Genomic DNA, 27,792 nt, shown 5'->3' with positions numbered 1-27,792 from the left:
GGATAGTTGTCCTTGTGAGATACCTTGTTCAAATTCCTAAAATCCACACACAACCTTATTTCTCCCATCTTCTTCCTAACTAGAACTAGATTATACAACCATTTAGAAAAATGAGAGGCACAATAATTCAAGCATCAAACAATTTTCTTACCTCTTTTTCGATCAAGGGCAGCAAAACATGGCTTATCCTTTGCAACTTCTGTTTGAATGGATTTTGGTCCTCTTTGAATGGGATAGTATGTTGAATAACTCCTTTGTCATAGACTTTCAAATCAGCATAGCCCCATGCAAAAAAAATTAGAGAATTGTGTGAAGAGATCAGTGTACTTCTACTTCATTTCTAGGCTTAAAGACCTAGACATCTTGATCATTTCAGGCTTGTCCTTTGTGCCTTTGTTACACTCCTCTAACCCTGTTTATGTAGTCATCAATTTTGGCATGTGAGCCACATCATTTTGGTCAAAGCGTTCTTCAAGTGGTACCAACCCTCTTGGAATGACATTGTCTTTCAACTACATCACCTTCAGATCTACCCCATGTTTGTTCAAGTGTTCTCTAGTCTCATTTATAAACCTTTCCTTTTCACCTTCTTCCCATCCGTTGTGATTACCAACCCGCATCTTGGCAAATTATTCCTTCATTAACAAAAAATTTTCAAACAGCCTATCCTTTTCAAAAACCTATCAACACCTCACATTATCTGGGATAGAAGGCCTATGCCTGACTTCAATGTCATAATTTTCATTTGGATGAATTGAAAACTCAAAATCACAATAATATGTAGCTAAAGAATCTGCAACAACATTATGTTTTCTAGGAATAACGGACAAATTGTACTCAAGTAAATATTGCAGCAAATCTAGGACAACATTAAGGTAAGCCTACATCTGAGGGTGTTTGGTATGGTACTCACCATTGATCTTCTTGATAATCAACTCACAGTCTCCATATATTGATATTTTTTTAGCCCCTAGCCTTTTCAATACCTGCAAACCCAAAAGTAATGCCTCATACTCAGCTACATTTTTGGTGTAGTCAAAAGCCAACTTATAGGAACACAACTTGGATTTTCCAATTACTAGATTGATTATCCACTTGCCTGCACCGACACCTTCCTTACTTGTTGCACCATCAAAATTCATACTACAAAGATTTTTTTCCCCTTTTTATTCATCTACCTTGGTCTTCAGCTCTTTTCCTTCCTCATCATTTACCTCGTTGTCCTGTTTCTTATTTTCCTCTTCCTCTATTTTTACAATGACAACTGGACTCTTCTTCTCATCTTCAGGAAATTTTGAGTTGAAAAAAACAAAATAATCCAAATTAGAATGTACTGCATAAATAGGGGGATTGGTATGATTTTCTTTACTAGTAATGATGTATGACATCAATGGTTCCCGATAAAGTCTCCTATTTTGGTCACCAAAAACTGAAACAGTGATGTATGACATGTCGGTTTGCACAAGCCCTTGAAATTTTTCTATCCATGACCTTGATAAGAGCATTAAAAACTTAGGAGGTATGTCTGCCAATAAAATTTCCATAACCATGCTTTTGGATGGAATTTGAGTTACGGAAACCGCTATCTCTTTTATCAATCTCAAACGCTTCACTCTGCTAGAGTCAAAAGAGTACAAGTCTTTGTATGGTATAGTCACATCAAGCCCTAGACTCTCCATGATTACCTTTGGCATGAATTTGTGGGAAACCGCTGAGTCCAACATATTATTATGAATAATTACATCATGTACATTTAGGCTCAAATAGAAAGGAGTCACTTCACCATCCTCACTCTTGTCTTCAATATTTGGTCGAAATAAGATGGTGGGATGGTCATCAGTTACATTTACAGTATCATAATTATTCTCAATCTTTAACAATTCACTTAAAGGAATAGAAATTTTAAGTTTATAAAGTTCATCAAAACTAAAATGATTTTGCATCCTATCTGTTTCCTTAGGAGTTTCCTTAGGAGATAAATAATTCTTATCTTCTTTGTCTTTGGAGGAGTCATATTTATTTTGATTGATGTTACATAGTGTATCCTTTTTCTGACTTTTTCCTACTATGTTTTTGTTTGCAATGCTAACTCCAAGAGTTTTACTCCTTAAATTTTACTGTCTTTGGACTTGCATAATGGAATTTTGGTAACCCTTTCTATACTCCTTAGATTTGGCCATCATGATATCATCTCGTGTCTGAGAAAATAACATATCCTCTTCCTCTGTCAAGGGATTTTCAAACTGCTCTTGGTATTCCTTAGTTAAAAAAATAGTTTTCTTCCCATCACCGAAGAAGTGGATATGGTCTTCGGGCGCTTCTTCATCTTCCTCATCTTGATCTTCTAATAATTCTGCTGGAAGGGGGTTCTCACTTGCTGCTGTTGTTGTTTTTTAGGACCTCTTTTCTCCATTTTCTTAATTTGGTCCTGTTGTTGCCTCCTAAATTTTGATTCTAAATTTTTGTACCTCCTTGCGGTTCTCTTCTAAACATTATGTCTGACAGTGTCATATTTTCCATCATTTTCTCCATGGTATTTACTGAGGTGTCCAATTTTGTTTCAAATGATGTGGAAGGTTCTTCTTTAATAGTTACTTTCCTTTATGACTTCATCCTAGACTTCTTCACCAAAAGGTTTTCCTCCACACTAATTGCATTACTTTTCATATCTTCAAGTGTTGCAGGATTCCTTTCTCTAATTTGGTATGCCATCTCGGGATCAAAACCATCAGGGTAGTGGAACAAGGCTAATCTGGGAGTAGGCTTTATATCTACTAGAACGGATTTATAAACTTTGTTGAACCTTATTGAAAAGTCTTGAACCATTTCCCCGAGCTGTCTTTTCAAACTATCATACTCCACCAAGATTTGTAAAGGGTTCTTTTTCTCACCCCATCTTGCAATAAAGGCATCCTCAAGTTCTTTGGCAAAAGTTCTATCTCTCGCACCTCTCAACCACTTTTTCACGTCCCTAGAGAAACTATATGCCAATAGCCTCATCTTCATCAACCTCTTCAAGATCAATAAAATGATTTACCTTGTCTACATGTTGTCTTGTGGTAAGTTCGCTAGTGCCATCATACTGAGGGAGTCTTTGACCAAAATTTTGAGGCAAGGGATTTAACTCTGTAGGAAAGTTCAAAGGAGCATACCTGGCAGCTATGACTAGTGTTTGAGAAGATGATGAGCATGTTTTCGTGGTAGTTGTTGTGGATGGAAGAGGTGGTAGAAAAGTAGTTTGCTAAGTAATGGTTATGATAGGAGGTGTATAAACAGTGGATGTTATGGGAGTATAGTTCTGAGGTGGACTCAAAGAAGTTGTGAATGAGGGAACAACATATGAGAGGGGGAATTTTCATTGGGAAAGAAATGCCTTTTCAACATTCTGTTGCACTTTATTGAATAAACCCTTAAGCTTTTTAAACTATTGTAATATATTCCTGCCAAATTCAGACATTGTAGGTGGGATATAAGGACTCGATATTGACTCATCTATGATAGTTTCAGAAAATGAAAGATTCAGACTTAATCTTAAATAAAGGGTGTTGAGATGGTAACTGGAATTTAATGTCCTCAACTATACTCAAACTTTCGAGAAGAGAGTAGGACCTTTCAAGGGGCTATTGCTCCCTTTACCTTCTTCAAGTCTGCTCTTTCTTCTAAGAAATTTTTCAAGGATGTCTAGGATTTATGGAGGATTTGGGTCATGATTTTGTCTGGTATATCTCCTTGAAGCCAGATTTCCTCAAGATTGCTACAGATATCAACACTATTTTTCAAGGTGATTGTTTAGCCTATTGATGGCTTGAAACCTATCACCCATAGGGCTAGGATATAGTTCTGAAATGAAAATTATTGTGAGGGTATATTTGTTAGGGTCCAACCCTAACCCCCTTATTTATGTAATAGGGTCGATTCATAGTTATAGTTAGTTAAAGAGTCAATAAAGCCCATATTAATAATTGTAAGTGGTTGACCTGCATTTAAAGAAGGGACCACAGTTAGTTGCAAATGGGCCATGGTATGAGATAGATGGTATTAATAAGAACCATGGTACTGACCCATGGTATTGCATGTATGGATCCTATATAAAGGATAGAGACTCCCCTTGAGGAGCGTCGTGTCTTATTTTGTAATTGAGCCCAGCTCTATTGGAGGTTTCCCCCTCGAAGAGGCAAGTGAACATTGCTTTCCTTTCTAAATAATAAAATACATGTTGTTATTTCTTATTGTTCTATATTCTGGGTATATTTCTTCACATATTTGGTATTCTAGTATCTTCTCACAGCTCAAGAGCATAACAAGTGGTATCAGAGAACTTTCCAGGGCCGGTGGGATCTCCATTTTTAGCAGAATGTTTTTTGGCTAGAGACGTGTTCCGGCATCTTTAAACCATGGGATCTGTCGTTGAGCACATAAACCTATGGATTTGGGAAGGAATGCACACAGGAAATACAAGAGGTGGTCATGCTTGTTGGACTCCCTTGTAACCCCTGTGGGTACCCCTTTGAGTAGTAGCGCATTAGATAGAATCGTGCAAAGACTGTCTACCAAGTACCCTCTAGGTATATCAGAAGCCCCATAGGCTCTCTTGAAACCTCGCCATAGATAAACCGCCGGCCGTCTTGCTACTACAGTACACTGAGAACAACACTCGGGGAGATTACTCACACATACGATAGGATAGTCGGGTTGTATGGCTAAGGGTACGGTTGATCCTCCTTGGTTAGTGCCCTGAAAGATTGGGCCAAGTACTACTGTTGGACCCTTATGTATATCGCGATCTATAGCACCTGACACTCCTTGAGACCATAGTTCCCTAGTCTCTCTCTATATCACGCATCATCTTTTCCAGATTAGATCTAGCAGGTTGGGTTCTGTCGCAGCCGCAACAATCAGTTCCGCCAATCAGATCTATCAGATCCACCATTTAGATCTAGCAGCAGGGGTTCGATCACTGCCACATTCCTACTCATACTCTGTAGTTGAGGGGTTTTCCAATAGATCTGACTATTTGTGTGCATCCTATACCTGGGCGTGATTCTCATAGGACATTGGGCGAAATTAACTTTTTTGGGAATCGGCTACTGTAGTATTACTAAGCGAGGAGTAAAACTCCTTTTTATAGGAGACTTATCCCATAAGAATCAGGTCAACGGGCTGAGCAAGGTGGTACCATTCACTTGTCAGCGTCAAAATTTTGGGTGGTCCCAATTTTTTTTTCACAGTAACGACCAGTGCACTGAATCGGTGCATGGTACAAACCAGAGCTCAAGCTATGGCCAATGAGAATATCAACACCCTTGAACAAAAGTTGGAGGCATTAACGAAGCAGATCCAGACCTTAACTGACACAATCACAAAGGGCAAGTTGGGGGAACAATCAGAGGCATATGCTTTTAATGAAAACCTTGAGGGCGAGTCTAGTCATTCTCTTCACTTTTATGGAAACCACCAATAGTCCCAGCTTCGACCACCCAAGTTGGACATGTATAAATTTGATGGCTCTCATCCGGCCATATGGCTAGCACAAATGGAGCAATATTTCACATTGAATCACATCAGAGATGATGCGACTAAGCTAAGTGTGGGAAGCCTATACTTGGACCAAGAAAGATGGCAATGGTGGCAGTGGCATCAACGCTATTATGCAATGCCACTGACTTGGCAGATATTCTCAAAATCCCTTTCTAATAGTTTTTACCATGAATCTAACTTTTTGGGTTGTCTTACTAAGCTCCGACAGACAAACACAATGCAAGAATATATTAAAGCCTTTGAAGCATTAGCCTTCCACACAGGAGGTCTAGCAGATGAATTCTACTTTGAATGTTTTATCAGTGGTCTCAAAGATGCCATACAAGCCCACATCTAACTACAACACCCAGTCTCATGGCTGGTAGCTTGCAAGATAGCTCGTGAAGTAGAACGCACGTTAGAAGCCTAGTCGACTCATCCAAATTTCATAGCCAAGGGATGCCCCACCCAGGCTCCGAGCATTACCCAAACACTTAAGGTTCAAAAGGTGTCACTAGCGGAAATGGCGGAAAGAAGAAAGCAAGGATTGTGTTACTACTGTGATGAGAAATACTCCCTGGGGCATAAATGCAAGGAACCCAAATTCTTTCAATTTGATGCTACTAATCACAATTCATGTGAGGAAGCCCCACCATTGGAGGGACCAGAGGAGGAAGATGAGGACAACCAGCCAGACAATGAGCTCCCAGCTACACCTGAAGAACCAATTATCTCGCTTCATGCTTTGGCAGGAATTTCTTCTCCCCAAACTCTCAAAATCAGAGGTTTTATTAAGCATAACCCTGTAGTAGTCTTGATTGATAGTGGCAGTATGGATAACTTTATCTATCAAAGAGTCGCTAAAGCAGTGCATTGTTTTGTCAGAGCAGCCTCTAATTTCCAGGTCCATATTGCTGATGGGGGGATAATGAAATGTGAAGGTTGTTGTGAAAATGTCAAACTTCAAATGAGGGATTATCACCTAAAGACCCACATGTTTTCCATCAACATGGGTGGGTGTGACATTGTCTTGGGTGCTGAATGGCTCCGCACACTCGGCCCAATCACAATGGATTTCTAGGAGTATATATGAGCTTCAAGCAGAATAACCACACACACACCCTTTGCGGACTCCAGGCAGGTGCTCCTTCTATCATCAACTCGCATAGGATGGAAAAATTGTTAAAAAAAGGGCCACCATGGAGTTATAGCCCAATTTAATGCCATCCAGGCCTTCGAACCCACTTATTTGCATATTCATCCTGAGATGCAATAGGTCTTAAATAACCATCTACAGGTCTTTGACAAGCCTCATGAGCTTCCACCCTCGAGAGGGGAACATGATCATAGCATTACTTTGGTCCCAGGGGCACAACCACCAAATGTGTGCCCATATAGATATCCTTTCGCCCAAAAGAATGAAATTGAAAAAATCATCAAGGAACTCCTGGAAGCCGATGTCATTCATCCTAGAATTAGTCCTTATTCATCGCCTGTGGTCATGGTGCTCAAGAAAGATGGGGAATGGCGTATGTGTCCAGACTTCAAGGCCCTCAACAAGCTGACGGTCAAAGATAAATTTCCCATCCCGGTTGTTGATGATTTGCTGGATGAACTAAATGGGGCTCAATTCTTTACTAAGCTCGACCTTCGCTTAGGCTATCACCAAATTCACATGAAAGAAGTAGACATTCCAAAGACTGCTTTCCGAACTCATGATGGCCATTATGAATTCCTAGTCATTCCATTTGGTCTCTGTAATGCCCCATCCACTTTTCAGAGCCTCATGAATCACCTACTCAAACCATATCTCAGAAAATTTGTCCTTGTTTTCTTTGATGACATCCTCATCTACAGCCTCACCTAGGAAAAACATCTTCAACATGTAGATCTGCTCTTGCAACTACTCTAGAAGCATAAGTTATTTGTCAAATTGTCCAAGTGCTCTTTTGTCATGGAAGAATTTGAGTATTTGGGCCACATTGTGGGGCATGAAGGTGTCAGGGCGGATCCCAAAAAGATCTAGGCAATGCAGGATTGGCCTCAACCAAAGACCTTGAAGAGCTTGAGAGGATTTTTGGGTCTCACTAGCTACTATTGCAAATTTGTCTGCAATTACGGTCGCATTGCTAGACCCCTCACTCACCTTCTCAAGAAAAATTCATTCCTCTGGAATCATGAAGCACAACAGGCATTTATAGCTCTCAAACATGCTATGTGTTCCACTCCCGTATTGGCACTACCCGAATTCACCAAATCTTTTGTGATTGAATGTGATGCTTTAGGTACGGGCATTAGGGCTATCTTAATGCAAGAAGGTTGACCCTTGGCCTTCACTAGCCAACAACTAAGTGGGACAAATCTGGGACAATCTACCTATGAGAAGGAGATGATGGCCATCTTACATGCAATGGATACGTGGCAACCATACTTATTGGGGTGGCGTTTCCAAATCCACACTGACCATCAAAACATTAAATATTTTTTGGAGCAACACCTATCCTCACCACAGCAAAATAAATATCTATCCAAATTTTGGGATATGATTATGAGATAATTTACAAGAAAGGGTGAGAAAATGTCGTAGCGGATGCTTTATCACGCCAATTTGTGGAGGAAAGCACCTTGCTAGAAATCTCTCTTCCCATTCCAGAGTGGATTGAAGAGGCTCGCAAGGAATGGTTTTCACATCCTTTGCTCTCCCAACTCATTAATAAATTGCAGGCGGATCCAAATTCCACAGCGGGCTACTCTTGGCACGATGAGATTCTTCGCTACAAGGACAAAGTAGTGATATCATGAAATTCCACCCTTAAAAGTCGCATTTTGGCAAATTTTCACTCATCTCCCACTGCAGGCCATTCAGGCTTTCAGAAGAATTATGCTTGCACCCGACGTTCATTCTTTTGGACAGGCATGAAAAAGGACATTCTTACTTTTGTAGTTGAGTGTGATGTGTGTTAGCACCACAAAGGAGAAACAGTCAAATCCCCAGGCACATTATAGCCATTGACCACCCCTACCTCAATCTGGATGGAGGTTTCTATGGATTTCATTACGGGTCTTCCGAAGTCAGGCAACAAGTCAGTCATCATGGTGGTTGTGGACAGAATTTCTAAGTATGCTCATTTTTTGCACCCTACCCCACCCTTTTACACCAGCTTTTGTGGCTCAATCTTTCATGGACCAGATCTTCAAATTGCATGGCATGCCCACTTCCATTGTGTGATCATGACCCGATCTTCACCAGTAACTTTTGGCAGGAAATCTTCAAGTTACAAGGTACCCAACTACAATTCAATACTTCCTATCATCCCCAAACTGATGGTCAAACTGAAGCAATCAACAAATGTCTGGAGACCTACCTCAGGTGTTTCACTTCAGAAAAGCAACATCTATGGGTACAATGGTTACCTCTAGCCAAATGGTGGTATAATACTAACTATCATTCCACCACTAAAATGACTCCATATGAAGCAGTTTATGGTCAATTCCCTCCTTCACCTGCTTCTTATATCTAGGGATGCTCGAAGGTACAAGCAGTGGATCAACTCCCAAAAAACTGTGCAACCATGTTGGCCCACCTCAAAGAGAATCTCCATCAAGCTCAAAATCGTATGAAGCAATAGGCAGACCAACATCGTTCAAAGCGCAAATTTCAAGAAGGGGATCAGGTATTCTTGAGGTTGCAACCATATGGGCAAAAATCACTCAAAGACAAGGGTTGTTAGAAATTATCTCCAAAATTCTACGGACTGTATCAAATACTTCAGTGCATAGGAGAAGTAGCCTACAAGCTAGCCTTGCCACCCACTACAAAAATCCATTCCGTCTGCCATGTCTCATGCCTCAAGAAAGTGGTTGGGGACCATTGTAGAATTCAAACCAGTCTACCGGAATTGGATGAAGAAGTTTCAATCTAGCTCTAACCTAAACAGGTTCTTAACACGCAAGAACGACACCTGCGTAGCTGCACAATCAAGGAAGTCCTCGTTAAGTGGAAAGACACCTCTCCAGAAGATGCGACCTAGGAACCAACCAGTATTCTTCAGCAATTTCCACAGCTTTAGCCTTGAGGACAAGGCTATTTTTATGGGGGAGGGCATGTTAGGGTCCAACCCTAACCCCCTTATTTATGTAATAGGGTCGAGTCATAGTTATAGTTAGTTAAAGATTCAATAAAGCCCATATTACTAATTGTAAATGGTTGACCCACATTTAATGAAGGGACCACAGTTAGTTGCAAATGGGCCATGGTATTAGATAGATGGTATCAATAAGAACCATGGTACTGACCCATGGTATTGCATGTATGAATCCTATATAGAGACTCCCCTTGAGGAGTGTCATGTCTTATTTTGTACTTGAGCCCAGCTCTATTGGAGGTTGCCCCCTCGAAGAGGCAAGTGAAAATTGCTTTCCTTTCTGAATAATAAAATACAAGCTATTATTTCTTATTGTTCTGTGTTCTGGGTATATTTCTTCACATATTTGGTATTCTGGTATCTTCTTGCAGGTCAAGAACATAACAAAATTTGACACTCGTTCCCCTAGAACGGTGCCACTATGTTAGCACCCTGTAATTAACCTCTAGGCTAAAATAAGGATCACATACATAACCACATACCACTTGTAGAATTGGAAACTAGCCCTTCTAACTCTAGACATGGCTCTCTCTTTCAACTCACTCACAAAAGATTGGTTTCAATGAAGAACAGTGGCTAGATCTTGGGCAAGGGATGATTTTTTCAATTAAATTTTGTGCTAGTATGGTTTCAAAAGGAGTTCCATCAGGAAATGAAGACAAAATTTGAGTTCTTATGATCAAACCAGTGACTGGTAAATCTATTTAGAAAGCAGAGGCAAGATTAATAGCGCTTATCAGTGAAAAACATGATTATCAAGGTGTATAGGAAGAATAAGACTAACAATCAATTTTACAAAATCCATCTAACAGAGGATAAAACTTCAATATAACTTTAACAGGAAAGAATGAGATGAGTATTATTATGAACAAAGAATTTATCTTGGAAAGAAATCTCAAACATATAATCATAACAAAAAGGAATAATACTTAAACTGCATGTGTTGGAGAACCTTATAAGGGATGAATTGCAAACAATATAGTTGAAACATTCATAATATTTTATATATAATATGGTAAACAAATAAATAATACATGTTCACATAAGAAAAGGGACATACACCAAATCACCATGTATTCGAATCTCTAGTAAAAATAGATTTGTACATCTGCAACTGGATTTGTATTAATATTCTTAGAAAAACTACAGAGAATTTCAATAATCTTCTCTCCAAATACAACTACCAACCAGGAACCCCTTTTTCATCTTCTTTCATCATTAAATACAAAGAGGAATTCAAAATTACCACTCTAGGTGGTCAAATTCACTACACAGGAGTAAAACAAGTTAAATACAATGTATTTGTAGAAAAGTAGAAACCTACCATATAGAAGCTATCATAATTTGGAAACATCACTCTTTTAAAGCTTACAAAAAATTATAAACACCATGTTTAGACTTATCAATTAAAATAACTTATTTATGCCTATCCGACCACAAAAACCACTTCTAGAATGTCCCAAAATAGAAGTTTGTAAAAATAGCCATAACTGATAAACTTGCACAACAATGTGAATGGGTTTCCAACTTAGCATGGTTTCAGGATCTTCTGGACAAAACTGAGTTAATGGGTGCACTTGAAATTATGTTATGTCAGTGTAAAACCCCTGAGATATCCTTTTTAGCCTTTCTAGACCTTCCAACTAACTAGTCACCACTTGCGCAACCCTTGTGCAGTAGAAAAGAGATTCTAAATTTGTATTAGAAGCTCATGCTCCAAACTGATTGTAGTGACCACTTAATCATCTCATCCAACCTTATAACACCTAACATACTTCCAATCTACCAAAATCTCCACATTTTCATCAAAATATGACATTATGTCACGACATAACACTACCTTAGTCATATGGATTTAGCCTTCGACAAAAGGGAATAGAGCATATAGCTTTAAAAATGGCAACATGAAAATGACCTCCTTATGCCAACTTACTTTTGGGCAGCCTCAGCCAATATGCCAAGGCTACCTCCTCCTCCTCTTGATGGATGATGGTTGGCTTCCTTGGATTGCTTTGTAATTTTGACCTACTTGGTAGATTAATGCTCAACTTGCTTGGATGACTGCTTAGTTTTCTAGAGTTTTTTCTACTCCTGGTTATATTTTGTCTCATTAGTCTTAACCTTCTTCTCATGATCAAATTCCTTGTATAGTATATTTTCACTTGTATGTGTACATGCATAATCCAATTCAAAACTACCTCGTATTTATCAACTGTATAGATAGGTTCCAATACTTCAACATACCTCTTTGTACCTTTCATTCCTTTCTAGTGCCTCATCAACCTGACGTTGGCAGTCCTCAATTTGCTCAAACAGTTTTTGATACTCTTTCCATTCATCAAACTTTTTTATTTTTTTGTTGTTGGAAGGGTCTCTTTCATTTGTTCTTCCCTCTCAATTGTTGATCTTTTCTTGGGTCTCCTTGACTTTTATGGCACATTTAATCCCTCCAACTCAATCACTTGCTTGCCTTTATCATGGGTTGTAGGTTTAGAAGGATTCTTGGATGATTCACCTTCACTATATGTAGTTTCCTTTGATTCTTTGTGTCTAAGCCCATTCTTTTCCTTTTGTAAATGAGCCACAATGAGATGAGCTTTGTCGAGGTTTTCCTACAGCTCTATGATTTTCATATCAGTGTCCTCCATGGGAGCCTCTTGGCTATCTCTTCAAATTCTTGACCTCCTTCTTACAATTTCTCTGATGTATCATCATGTGGCTCAATTGTCTTCTTAGATGTTGGTTCCTCAAACATCTTCTTTGTAGCTAACATAGTTCTTGGTTTGTGTAGAAATTGTCTTTCTTATCTGTTAGCTTGTGACACCCTACCTTTCCCTCTGTTTATTGCTCTCTTATCCTTCAATGACTTCTTTGTCTCTTCAACTTCAGGACTACTGACAGATTCTCCATCTGTAGGTGTTTCTTCATTTTTTTCCTACTGATGGAAGGCTTTCTTGGCTTTTGGAGCTGAATGAATAGGCCAGCAAACCTGAGGCTGACAAGAAAGCCTCCCAAGAACTCTTCTTCTTCTCTAATTCATTCAAGACCTACAATTTAATTAGTGCAAAGTGGAATAAACTGGGCAAGTTTTTCTCTCCCTTAGACTAAATATTTTCTGCCATTTTTCCCAAGATTTTGAAGAGGTAATGAGGTAAGTTAAGGCTCCTTTTTCTAGTGAAGTGCACGAGAAGCCTAATATGGTATTAGTATACTCTGCTGAAATGGCCTTCAAAAGTGAAATATCTTTATATTGCTTTCAGGAGTTTGTTGTGGTGGTTCAATAGGTAACTTCCTGGAAAGGTAGGACCATATTTACCTTTGTACCGATGTTTCACAGAGTATTTGTAGTGTGATGCATCAAGTTGCATGCTTTTAAAACAACTTTCACCTAGTAAAGGTATCTTTGTGGCTTGGGAGATGGTTTCCTCTGAAAATGTAAACTCTAAGTCCCCAAACTTCACCTGGTTACCTTTGAGACTGAGGGAAAAGAGACTGACCACTTGGAAATGGTAACCATAAGTTTGGATTTTTTCACAAAATACCATATACCTTGTTTTTTCAAATGTTTCTTGAATAGTTGGGTCATCGTTGATCATCTCCAAACTTCTGGGTTCAAATCAAACCACTTCTCCTCCCTTGGTTTTAACTTGAACCAATGTATAAGTCCTTTATTATTCATAAAGGACTTATACATTGGTTCAAGTTAAAATGACTTCAGACATCATTAACTGCACATACTTCATACACCTTAGCATATGTATGCGACCATTACAAACTACTTTCGCGTGTGTATGTGCCTTTCAAAAAATATACCCATGTACAAATTTGTCCATACTGTTGAATCGAAATGCGGCTACCTAGAGGCGAACCCGAGTATGTGCGTGCTTATTCTAAGACAAACTTGCATACAAATCTTTGATTATTGACTCATTCCTTCGCTTCACAACAAAGCTTTAGCCAAACCCAAATCTCGGAAAACCTAGTAACAAACATACTTTAGAATAATGTTATCACAAATCGACCCATAAGGAAAGCATGTAGTCATTTCAGATCTAAAATATTTGATCCCACATCACATTCCTTGTGCAACCTTATTTTAGATCAAGTAATTCATCAATATCCCACTACTTTCACACTCAACACTTTGATCTTCATCTTCTTATATATCTTAGGACTTATCCAATACCACAGGGCAAATCCTTAGTAATGTTGATGGTATTTCTGGACGGGATCAAATATTTGTTTTCGCTCTCATTACTATGGGCCAATACCATGGTAAATATCCCTTGTATTTAGTACTATGGTGCAAAAATTGTATGTGCTTTCTCTTCTCCAGACTTTATTCATAAAACCCACATGTATTTCTCAAAACATCACCTTCATCATTCTTCTATCTCTGGACTGCTATGCCTTTTTCTAAACTCTTTGTCACATGTGTACTATCTTGTAAAATCATCCACTTATCATCATGTTGACAATCTTCATCAAGTAGCTTCCCATCAAGGACAACACATTTTTCATAATGCCAACCCTTTATTCTCCATTGTGATATTCTCTATTAATCTTGCTTGAACTTTATTTTCTACTTTAAGGGTTACTAATCTCTTAAGCTCTTCATCTACAGACTCCTACACTAGAAAGACACCTTCCTCACTTCTTGAGAAATCAAGTTCAACACACTAATCATAACCCTCACCAATAACTCCAAAATCATCATCGATATATTGACCAAAAACATTACTTTCCATACCTTTTACTAGGAGGAAAGAGCCATTAGGTTTTGCAGCACTCTTAATCTATCTTCAACCCTTATCTTTCTGAAATTTTTTCCTCTTGTTCTTAGCCATATTCCCACGATCTACCCTGAAGCGATCAAGCTCCACTGGGAGAACTCACTCTGATACCAATTGTTGGAAATGAGCTCACAGATGATGTGGGGCGTGAATCAGTAGTGATAGGAACTATAAAAATTTTCAACTCTTTTTCTCAATTATTGAATCACAACATACATTAACCCATTAATAGATCAGATCATATAATTCATTAGAAAAATTAGTAAATAAATGATTTGAAAATGTGGTTGTACTGTGATCAGCACATGAGAACCATAAAACAACCAAACAAACATGCATAAGATGACACAAGATATTTAAGGTGGAAAAACCTCCTCTAGGAAAACAACCACCCTTTTTGTTGTTGCGTTACTTAAATAATTTTATTAATCATCAAGAAATTCAATTACATATAAAACACATATGGCTACTATCAGTAAGAACCTTGATCCTCCTGTCAGAGCTCTATATGCATCCATCCATTGGAAGCCACCATAACCAACGAGCCTTGTCCAACAACTTTTGGACTATGGATAAATTAGATCCTCATCTCATGACTCTGCAGACATTCATCTACTAGAAGCCACCACAACCAATGAGTCTCACCTAACTCTCATTCGACTATGAAGAAATTTGTTCTCTATACTGATGTTTCCAAAGTCCCCAATCCACTCTTCTATGTGACCCTCGTTTCATTCATTTTCATACTGGAGTCAATATGAATTTCTCAACTAGAACAAAATAAAAACCTCTTGCATTGTAGGATCAAAATCAAACATGAAAATCACACTAATACAATTTTTCAAAACTCACTCAATCATTAGAAAACTTTAGCAATAATAAATTATACATGCAAAAATGATAATTTAGTGAAAATACAATGAACAATCATATAAAAAATTATTTACAATCATTCCTTACTCCATCTCCTCACTGCTACACAAATTTCTATCTAAATCACACTTCTACTTCCATTTACTACTACTGTAAACTATTGTAGATTTTTTACAAAATTCCCTGCACATAATATTTTTATCTCACACAAACTCTTCCTTAACCATCACTCTTCTTCATCTAGAGAACCAACCAACCAAAATCAACAAGACACACATATATATGTAGACAGATCAACCTTAAACAAATACCATGGGCAAATACTAGGGTAACGCCAATATATAGTGTAAATACCAAGCAAGCCAAAATTTGACATGCAAATACCATGGCAATACCAATACCAAGGGAACCTATACCATGGTAATACCAATACCAAGGGAACCTGTACCAGTAATACCATTACCAAGGGCACCTATACCATGGTAAATACCAAAAGCACCTATACCATGGTAATATCAATACCAATGGAGACTGTACCATGGTAATACCAATACTAGTGGTACCTATACCATGGTAATACCAATACGAAGTGCCAACCTATTCCACACACACACACACACCAATACCATGCATGTACTAATACCTGCAACCAATCATCATACATTTATCCTTTTCCATAACAACCATACATCAGAACAACATATGAACATAAGCAATCGATCATCAAATACATGTACCAATCAAATATTAGCAACTCATGCTATCTGATTTACATCAATGCCAACCATCATCACTGTAACACAACACCAAATCCACCATGTTTACACCAATATGAACCAACAACTGAGCCATAATGCTAACAATACCATGTCAATAATCAAAGGGAAAACATGGTAATTTTTTTAAAAGAAAACATTCAATATCTCACAGAACCATACCTAATTTTGTATTGCTTCTAATAGGGGTTGGAAATTCACATGTCTTTCGGTATTGTACAATGATTTAAGCTATCAAGTTGATATCTCATTATTCATGCATACTCTACTTTTGTTATCTACAACCATAGAAATTTGCTTATCTAGACCATGTCAATAGTAGAATCTACATAAAGGTTATGATCTCTTCTTTTGTTTTTAATCATTTCCTTAGTTTCACACATAATCTCTCTATATATAGAGAGAGATTAATCATATACCATGCTTGAATATAAAGTTAAGGTCTCCCTTAGTCATTTGTGACTAATAACAAGGGTGGCTTGACTTGTAATATTATAGAAACATTTAAATTCACTATAACTTACAATACAAAATATATATATAGAGAGAGACCTCGAGATCAGTTATGGAAGCACTTAAATTTATTTTGACTACCTAACTTTCTTCTCAATGATGTTTGGATTATTGTCATTGCTCATGCCTTACTTTTTAAGTAATAATTGCATCATTTTCTTCGAACTCATACATTTGGAAACATGATGGTATTAACATAGTTTATATCTATGTTGATGAGTCTCCTTATTATTATATTATATATTAAGTTTTAAATACTCCATTGTGACATAAGATTTGGCCTTGCTTAGCACTCAAAGTCTCGACTCCGAGTTGTAATCCACTACGTTACGTTCGAGGTGCTATAGATTGGGATTATTTTATAATTTACGGTATGATGGGTTGGCCTCATATCCACTATACATGTGTCATTTGGTAGTATAAATTACTGCAATTCATGAGGGTTAGTTTTGGGTGTAACCACCTTGGATTTGCCACCTCCCTCTCTCATTTGCACCTTCTCTTAGTAGTGTGGAGCTACGCAATACATTGCTTTTGCTTCTCATTCACACAATTGTAACTATATTTAGGCTCTTGAGTTCATTGCGTTTTAGAGTAATTCTTCCTGTAACGATCACACCCATAAAGAAATTTTAACATCGTTCACACCGATACTAGGCCACCCTTCTTCGTTGATACCAAAGCCTCATGTCGATTACATCTATTTCGTTGGAGTGTCTACTTTGATTGACTGGTCATTTTTCACCAGGTTTTAATAGACATTTCTATCATTCATGTGTCTTCAGGGTCCTTGAATGCAAGCTTAAGGGCCTATGAGTTGCCATATCTATTCAAATTAAATTCATTTTGAAAGACTTATAAAATATTATCTTTTATTTAATTTAGGCCAAGCCCTCACATGAATTTTGTTAGCAACAACTTATATTTTGTTAGTTATATTCTTTAAAAAACTTGAATATGTATTCTATTTGATGTATTATAGATATATCGTCTCTCTCATTTACTCGAGAGAATTTAATTTAATACCCTCTTTATTTTAAAATCCAACTTCTTTTTTATTTAGTTGATGCAGGCAACTCACTATTGAACCCTTTATGTTAAATGAATATTGTGTCGATATTCTTTTTGTAGACAATTAAATTGTCTTTGTTTTAGTTTCTCAGTCATTTTAAGATTGCATGAAAGAAATATATTTATGTTTCTATGTAGTTTAAAGAGTATGTTGTAAAACCCTTGTTGTCTCAACTCTTTACTTATTAAAGAATATAACTCGGGATGCCACTTTAACACTTATCATGGCATTCTAAGGGTTTATTTTTTTATCTTTTACTTGTATCCAGTAGAGTCATTTCTATCAATTTTCCTTGTTAAATACATTTTATGTATCCTGAGTTGAGGTATCGAAAAGAATAAGAGACTTGTCCATTATCAATTTACATATTTATGTCTAACGTGATAGTTCTTTCCACAAGCAAATGTTTATATATATATATATATATATATATATATTGTTGGGAAATGTATATTTAAAGTATAGTCTAGAAACGTGATGGGTCCTATCATGAGACCTATTAGTTCTTTCTATGACCTATCTACTTCTGGCTTGGGATTGTTCCCTAGGGAAAAGTGGACATTAATTTGTCTGCTACTCCTAAAAGAAACTAACCCAAATCTCCTTATACAATAACTCTATATATGTATATATGAGTCCTCCTTCATGTATAATATATTCCTTAACATTCCTACCAATTTAGTTAGACATATAACAGGATCTGCAAACTTAGTTAAATTTGTATCTTCTTATGTTTATACTTATCGACCCCTTATTTATATTGATTTTTTTGAACTAGTTACCAACACTTACTCATTCCTGGTCCTTGTGATAGTTCTTCATCTAGTAACACCTCAATACCTACACACATATAATTCATATACCTTCTACACAATCTTTTAATATTTTTCCTTGTCTGATTAACACAATACCAAATAATTTTCATTCAAAGTTCTTGTTAGTTTTACAGAAAACAACCAGACAAGATATTTATCTAAAATATTCTCAGGAATATGCCAATAGATCTCACAATCCACCCAACCATAAGCTATCTTGATTTTCTAGCTACCCTCGATCCTCACCCCTTCCAGACAAAGAATTGGTTGAAAAAAATTCCAAGGAAGGTTTTTCCCTTGAACCTCAAAACAGTATCATAATTTTTATGTAGGTTCTAACTAGTCTTTCTTTCCCACTAGTTAGAATTGGGAATTAGTTTCTTTTTCTTCCATAGTATTCCCAATCAAATCCAGTTCCTTGGAATTTATTTCTAGCCATTTCCTTTCTAGTTTGTTTTTATTATTCTCTTAACTTATTCTCTCTCTAACTCTAGAGATTCTAGCAAAAACGAGAAACTTTTCTCTTTTGTTCATCCTCATTCTTGGGGAATAAAAACATTTCAACTATTTCTCTGATATTTATGGATTAAGTTCTACCTGACAACCTGTTGACGGTGCTGGACCCGCCAAAATTTAGGGGATCTCCCTGGTATGAAGTCCCAACTAGACCTGACACCGTTGGTGTAAGAATCCCATCTGGTATGATGGCCTAGTTTCCATTATCTTAAATGTTTTCCTTATCTCTTGCTTGTTAGCACGAGAGAGTGGTCTTCTTTGTCTTCGAATAGCGAGATTCGCGTGCCTGTGAATGCTAGTGTTACTTGTGTCAAGGTTATTTCACGCCAAAGAGAGAGGGTGGGAGTGAGTCTCTAGTCTTAGGGAAGGAAGTCCCAACTCTGTCAGAGACACACAACATAATAGGACATCCACAACTTTCGGAAGAGAAATCCACATGAATGTGGCAGTCAAAACACACAATGGAAGATATCACGTACAACACCCAGTGGGACAGTCCGTGTGAGTGCGGTGGTCGTTATAACCAGTTTACGTGAAAGGTTTTATCTGATGTCCAAGGAGGGAACCAACATGGGCAGGACAACGTTAACTACTTATACAACACATTTTCTTTAATATATGCATTAGAACATCTAAATGAGTTCAATCATTTAACACAAGTTAAAGCTACATGTATTACAAGTGTTCAAGATTAATTCTTAAAAACAGTTACAACACGTGTCAAAACATGTTGGCCTATGAGCAAGCTTTTGAATTAAGAGAAAGTTCCAAGACACATCGATACACCATACATCACTAACCCCATGGGCGGGGTGTTGGAGCCACTACTCGCTCCTCAAAGAAAAGATTATAGACTATCAAGGCTATGTGGGAGGACACAAGGTGAAAAATCCTTTGCATGTACAAATCAAGGGGTATTTATAGCCAAGGGTGAAATTGGCCATTGTGACTGTTCGACTTCACTCGTGACTGTTTGACTTTCATGACTTTTCAAATTACATGACTCTTTAGATTACAAGTGGATCTCTTGGACTTGCACGTTACACTACATTGATTGAAAACAATATGGCCCACAGTAGTGATGTGGCCGACATGACTCATGACATGACTTGACATGACAGTGATGATATGTTCATGCTACTGCTAGTGTGCATGTCGAGCTATAGTTTTACTACGTGATGGATGTCCTCTTGGTGTATCACATCTTCACCTCCACATGGCAAGGTGTGCAGGGTCCTCGATGGTCATTGGGTTCGCTTGATGTTGCATTGTGCACATTTCTCCTTTGCTTGTACTTTGGCATGCTTGACATGTTCGTCTGTTCACGAAAATATATCATCGCATGTTCACTCGTCTATCCATCCACTAACATATCTTCACATGGTCGCCCGTTCATGAACACATCTCCTCGAATGCATCATTCATTGTCCATTTTGTGAACACATCTCCTCACATGCATCGTTTGTTCGTCCATTCGAGAACGCGTCCTTTTGCATGTACTCTCCTTGTTCATCCCATCTGTCATCGCGTCATGTCTATTGATGTACCTGTATCTGTAATCACTCATGATGAGACGACATGAAATCCATAAACCTCCTAGTCTACCATGATCCATGATTGTTCGCTTTCAGATACAGGTGACGAGGAGAGAGGACAAGGCTACAAAACTACGCGGGGCAAGTTTCAAGATGGGAAGCGAGCTTCAGGCACTACTTGTGAAATTTGCATAGAGGTCACTGGGACACTAAGATGAACAATCCGAATCAGCAGTGACTATCCACGGGGTCTGGCTTGGCTAGAGTGCAGATCTGTGCAATTTCTGGAGTGAAGTAGTTTGGACAGCATAGGGCCTTGGCAGCAAAAACTTAAAAATTTGTGGAGGGAGTTGGCTGCGGGCTCCAGGAAGCTTGACAGTGAAACCTATGCAATTCCTGGAGGGAACCCACAGTGGGCTACGGGATGGCTTGGCATAAAAAAATGCGCAATTCTTGGAGGCAGCTGGCAATGGGCTCTACGGTTGCTGGAGACAAAAACTGCACAATTACTGGGAGGCTGACCTACTGAACACCTCTCCATAGTTTTTGAGATGAGTTGGATGTTGGGTTGCTGATGGGCTTGCTCAGATATCTGTGAAATTTTCTAGGCGAGCAGCCAACCGGCTGACTAGGTGACTGGCTAGAAAAACTGCACAATTCTGGAGGGGAGACACGGACAGACACTTGGTGTCTGTCTGACCTTTCTGCACATTTTTTTGAGTCACCGGAGTGGGAAAGGTCTGCATCTACTGCGCAATAATTGAGGGGAGTCAGTTCCAGGGTCACTACCTGGTCAAACTCTCTAGTTGACCAGCATGAGGGTTGTTTGGTCATCTTGCGGGTAGCGCATATTGAAATGGCTTGTTGGACACTTCTGCACTATTATGGGTGACAGTTGGTCGAGTCGATCGCATGGTGGAGGTCCGATTGTCAAAACTTTAGCAAAAATGACTAAGTGTGCGAACGAGTGAATTTGTGCATACGTGACTTTTGTGAACACACACTCAACATAACTTGATGACAAGACACCTCAAACCATTAGGACAACATATGCTCAACATGACTGACCAATGGTGCAAGTGACAAGCATGACACTTTTGATGGATTGTTGAATGACCGTGACGACACTTGCATGAAAATGCATACAACTTCATGTGTGATTGCGACAAATGATTATATAGTGAACACAATATGTACACACAAAGTGAAGACCTTGTGCACAACTAGAACATGGCTACAAGCTTGACATTGTGACTAACATGCAACAAGTTGTTCGTTGAACGATTAAGCAAAGAGGGTGAAAGGACTCAACTCGAGCCCACAGAGTGAGCCCGAGTGATTGCAAACATCAAGTAAAAACTCAAGGGAGGCTCCAAAATTGGATGTGGGCCAACATTTTGGACGGTCTTGCGACCGCTACAACACTTGGCGACACACTGGTAGAATTCCAGCTTCTCTATTTTGGCTTATTGATAGCATAGGGCTTTTGTCGTTCAGGGGGCATTCAATCATTGTGCGGGTTACTTTGGCTTTGCCACTTACCCCATGCACAAACATGGTTCACCTTTCACCAACTCGGTCAAAAAAAGCACAAGTTTCATCTTGATCACAATGTTTCAAAATGGGGAAGCGTAGTTTGACTCGCGAGTTAAAAAAAATCGAAGTATAAGTCTCCATCTATGGTGTTTCTCTGCTGCCATCATGCCTAGACAGTACCCCAATGGAATCATGCAGGAACACACACATTTCTCCACTAATAGCGAGCCTGGTCAGTATCCCGGTGGAGTTGCATGCTTCACCTCTATGCACAGGAAGCCTTTCTCTTCTTTCACCTTTGTATTTTTTAAATAGGACTATGCATAGACACTTATTTATTTTTGGGGTGGAAGACGAATCCCAACTTATTAATAGAAGAAGAGGTTGTTCCTTCAGAGAAGCATGTAAGACCTCTAACATACGTTTTCTAGTTTAGATTTTCCCCTTCTCTATTTCCACTAGCTGGATGAGCTTGATCTCATAAAGTAGAAGACTGAATACAGGCATGGGATTTCCTAGTGTGGAAACAAGTTCATGGCTGGACCCAAGCTTCCCTTGCAAATGAATCATATTTCTATCAAGACTTCATCGGCCAAAGGTTATAACCAAGTACAGAGAAGACAGACACAGGACTGGCCAAGTGATGTCGTGTCACAAGTCTCTTCATATCTCAGCCACATACTCATTCAAAAGATAGGACTCAGTAGGGGGCAACACTTATTTCCGAAAAACAAAAATAGCAGGGTACCAAATAAACAAAACAAAACAAAAATAGTAAGCAAAGAAAACAAAGCGAAAATAACAAGCAGTAAGCAGACTATTGACATGGAATGGGGTGCGGACCGGCCTACTGAAAATAGTGCTTGAGATCTTTACCATTAACAGGAAGGTTGTCAATCCTCCCTTCAAGTGATTGCAAACGGTTTGTGTGTGGGCCAAGCTTCTCATGGATTGTGTACAGATCGATCCATAGGGACTGGAACTTCGTATGCTTGCCTTTGTCTTCATGGGGTTTATCCCATTTCAAGACTAAGTCACCAACATTGAAGGTAGCTTTACCTGCAGACTTCTTGTCGAACCATCTCTTGATACGGTTCTGGTGGAGTGTAAACTTTTCTTTTTCTTTCATCCTTTCTTCCTATAGTTTGTTAAGTGTTTCCATCCTATGTTTAACTATTTGTCAAGGCTTGCCTTGGGATTCTTGAGACAATTGAAGTGCAAGCAAGTAGATATTGGGCGGTAGGATGGATTCTTTAGCATAGACCAGGAAGTACGGTGAGGTATTTAGAGAGGTTTTGGGTGTTACGCAGTTAGCCCATAAATCATTCGTTAAGGCAGAGTGCCAGTTACGATGCTCAGAGTAAACAATATTTTTTATTATACAGATAAGGTTTTCGTTCGTGGATTCTGCGAGACCGTTTCCCTACGAGTAGTAGTTAGATGAATATTTAAGCACAATACCATTTTGTAATGTGAAATCATAAAGCTTCAAAGATGAAAAGTATGTTGCATTATAAAACAAAAGTGATACCGAGCTGCCAAAGCGTGAGATGATGTTCTACTGGAGGAAGTCGATGACCTCCTTGTCATTCACTTGTTTGAGAGGAACTGCTTATGTCCACCGTGTGATGTAATCAATCGCTATTAGAATGTAGCAGTGTTGTTTCGATGAATGTGGGAAAATTTCCCCGATAATGTCCATGTCCCATTATTGGAATGGTTCAGTTACTGCAACAAGATGGAGTGGGGTTGTTAACCTTCGTGTTCTACATCGCTGACATTCCAGGCACTTACAGGCGTAAGCGTGTGGATCCTTGAATAATATGGGCCAGTAGAAACCATATTGCATAACCTTGTGCACAATGGTATTTCTCGCGAAGTGACCCCTGGCTGGTTCATCATGCAAATCTTGCAAAACCTTCTCTAATTCATGTACCTCTAGGCACCTAAGCAAGATTCCATTATTGTCCTTTATGTAAAGCACTCCGTGCACCAACTGATAAGCTAAAGCTTTGAGATGCAATGCCATCTTCTATCTGATGGAAAAGTGAGAGGGTATGGTGCCTTACTCAAGGTATTGGTGCACATATACATACCAAGAGTTTTCGTTAATAATGGGTGGTGCTCTCACTACATCATACATCTCAATTTCCTGCTCCCAACAGACGAGCTCTTGTTCTTCCTCCTTTACGTCTACTTCCTTAGCTACGAGTCTGTAGAGATCATGACCCTTGATAGTGTGAATTGGCTCGATGTCAAGATCATATTCTTGCAAGTCCGTCGTCCAGTTTTCACATTGTTCACCCATCTCTTGTTGTACAAGAAATGAGCAGACTACTGGGTGAGGCACATAGACAATGCAATGGTTTTTCAGCAAGTGGGGCCTGAAGTGTTTCACTGCCTCGTATAATTCATATGCTTGTTTCTCAACGGCAAGGTAGTTGAGTTTGGGTCCCTGCATGCTTGTGCTCATGAAGGAGATGGGACATTCATCATTCAATTCATCCTTATGAGTGAGTACTAAATCGAGCGAGTCGTCGGAGCTGAAGGTGTATAGCAGGAAGTCTTTGTTGAAGTATAGGCTATAGAGTGCAGGCACTTCTGCAATATCTTTCTTGATATGGGTGAACATGTACTTTTCCATCTTGCCCCAACTGTAAACCGCATCCTTCTTGATCATGGATTGCATTAGTTTGACTATTTGCGCATAATCCAAGATGAAATTTCGGAGGAAGTTTATCTTTCCCAAAAAGGATTAAATTGCTTTCTTATTGGTTGGGTGAGGGATCTCTGTGATAGTCCAGACCCAGTCCAGATCAACCTTGATCCCGCTCTCGGAAATGATGTGTCCAAGGAGGTTCCCCTCAGACACTACAAATATGCTCTTTTTGGGATTCAAGGAAATCTCATATTTTCAGCATCGCTCAAAAAATTTCTTCAGATGGCATATGTGGTCTTCTCGTTTTCTTGAAGACACAATCACATCATCGAGGTACACCACTACACTCTATCTGATGATTCCGTGGAAGGTGACATCCATGGCATGCTGAAAGGTCATGTCTGCATTCACAAGCCCGAATGGCATTCATTTGTATGCGAACAAACCCCACTTGGTATAGAATGTATTTTTGAGTCTATCGGGTTCAACTACTAGAACCTAATTATATCTTGAAAACCCATCAAGTAGAGAAAACATCTATGCCCCAGATATTATTTTTAGAATGTGCTCCATAGATGAGATGGGGTAGTTGTCTTTGTCTAAGGCGTGGTTCAAGTTCTGGAAATCAACACACAATCATATTTCCCTAGACTTCTTTCATACAGGAACAAGATTTGAAACCCAACTAGAATGGTGAACTCTGTATATGATCCGTGCATGCAACAACTTACTGATCTCTTTTTGTATGAGGGGTTCAAGTGACGGATGTACTTTCCTCAACTTCTGCTAATATTGCTTGACCCCTTCTTTGATCGGAATGATGTGTTGGATTATTCACGTGTCATAAGTTTTCAGATCATCATACGTCCATGCGAACACATCTCGATATTGTTTGAACAAGCAGACAAAGGCTTGCCACTCCTACTGCGTACAACACTTTCCTAGATTGACGAACTTCTAATATTGTTTTGTTCCCAAGTTAATGAGTTCATGCATCATCGTAGAGCTGTGGGTTTTTCTATTCCTCGTCCCCTAAAAATGTTCTTGCAAGTCATAGAGCTTTTCCAAAGATGCCACACCCCTAGGGATGAGGTGGCCTTTCTTAATATCCATCCTTGCTTGTAAAGATCACTCGTGCTCATCTTCATCTATTGTTGCATCCTTGAAGGTATAAATGTTGGCCATGAAATGCAGTCTCTATTCATCATCATCAAATATGCGTAAATTAGTTATGTTATCCGAGATAGATGGTCTGTTAAAAATTTGAATATTATATCTATCCCTAAGCGGTGACATTCTACAAGTTGTGTTTTCCAAAGAATTGGTAGCTGCATTATGTGTTCTTGGTACAACAGTGATATTGAATTCTTAGAAGTTAGAGATCAGTCGCCATACCTATTGTTGGTAACTTTTGAGATACGGTGATAAATAATGAATGGTGTTATGTACCTATCGTACCATTGTTTCTGAATCACCTACCACTTTGAGTGTGACCACATTGAGGCTAATGGCTTTCTGTAAGCCCAACATGAGTACTTCGTATTCAGCAACATTGTTCATGCACTCAAACTCCAAGCGCCTTGAGATCTGATGCTTCTTGTTGTTTGGGTCGATCAATACACACTTGGCTATTGACCCATCTCATGTCTTTGATCCATAGAAGTACATGGTCCAGAACTCATCTGTACACAGACCATTCGACACACTTTCACTATTGCTATTGTTGTTTCTACTGCTACTCCTACTAATGTTACAATGTACTGTACATGTTTCATTTCCATAAGTTGGGCAAGGAAGGAGACCCAACTGCATGTCTGGTGGGGATGGGGCTGGTCATGCGGGATAACACCCCAACATTGTTTCCAAGAGGCAGTTGCCAAACATAAGCTCTGTGAAGGCCAATGGTTCATTTTCGCCATTAATGGGAGTGACATTGTGCATCATATATCTCTCAGATAACACCCGGATTTGATTTTTTTTGCCCTTGTACAGAAGCCTCATGTGTGACTAGTCTGTAGAAAAATATCCATTCAGCTTACTAGACCAATCTATGCTAAGCAGTAAGAAATACACGTCCATTATGTCCAAACAACAATATTTATGCACTGGTGAACTCGGTTGTCATGAGATAATCTGATGATCACATCACAAAGTTCTCCGGAGGAGGGAATAAATGTTGGATCAAGTTGGATGATTTTTGCGGATGTCTTGCTTCACTACGCAATGATCTTTTTAGAAATGGAGAGTGGCATGAAATTGGCCGTCGCGTGAGAATCAACCAAATAGTTCTGAACATTAGGGAAAATTGAGTTTTCTTCTTCCATCCGGAGTGTGTTTAGCACAGTTGAAAGTGATACGAGAGGTATGCTTACTCCTTTGTTGGCAGAGGTCACGCTATCCTCTGATGTATGTCCTAGTGCACGTAGCAGGATTTCTCGCTAACTCTGGATCTTATCCAACTTGAACAACCTGATGTTTGTGCGAGTTTTCTTAATGTCTTCCATTGATCATTGTTTAATCTTAGACACTTTTGTTGTTAATTTCTTGACAAGGCAAGAGAGGGTTTCAATATTGTTTGTTTCTCTATCCTTACCCTTTCTCGCTATAGCTTGTGGCTTTATACTCACCTCTCTAGTGTCCTTTGCTAGTTCATCATCCTTGATGGCCCCAATCGTGTGCAAGTCCTTTTCAATAGCGATTGCCTCTTCACAATTTTCTAAAAGTGTTGGTTTCGCAGCTCACTTGACGAACTGTGCAATGTTGGTTGGCAGTGCAGACGTGTAGTAATCGATGGTGATGGAGTCATGAGGTTTCGTGTCCACTGCAAACTTATTTAATATGCACAAAAACCTCTGATTGAAATATTTTACCTTTTCTTTCCCCACCACCTTCAGGCTTCCCAATTCTTTGAGTAACATGGCTAGGGTCTTGTCATCAGCAAACTTTTCCAGAAACATATGTTTGAACATACCCCAGTTCTGTATGGAGTTGACAAGAAGGCTGTGATACCATGCAGTTGTGCAACCGTCCAAGGTACATGGG

This window comes from Pinus tabuliformis, chromosome X, assembly GCF_031772625.1.
Source record: "Pinus tabuliformis cultivar Carrire ecotype Pingquan chromosome X, CPIR1, whole genome shotgun sequence".
NCBI classification, from domain to species: Eukaryota; Viridiplantae; Streptophyta; class Pinopsida; order Pinales; family Pinaceae; genus Pinus; species Pinus tabuliformis.
Note: the sequence above shows the minus strand (reverse complement) of the source record.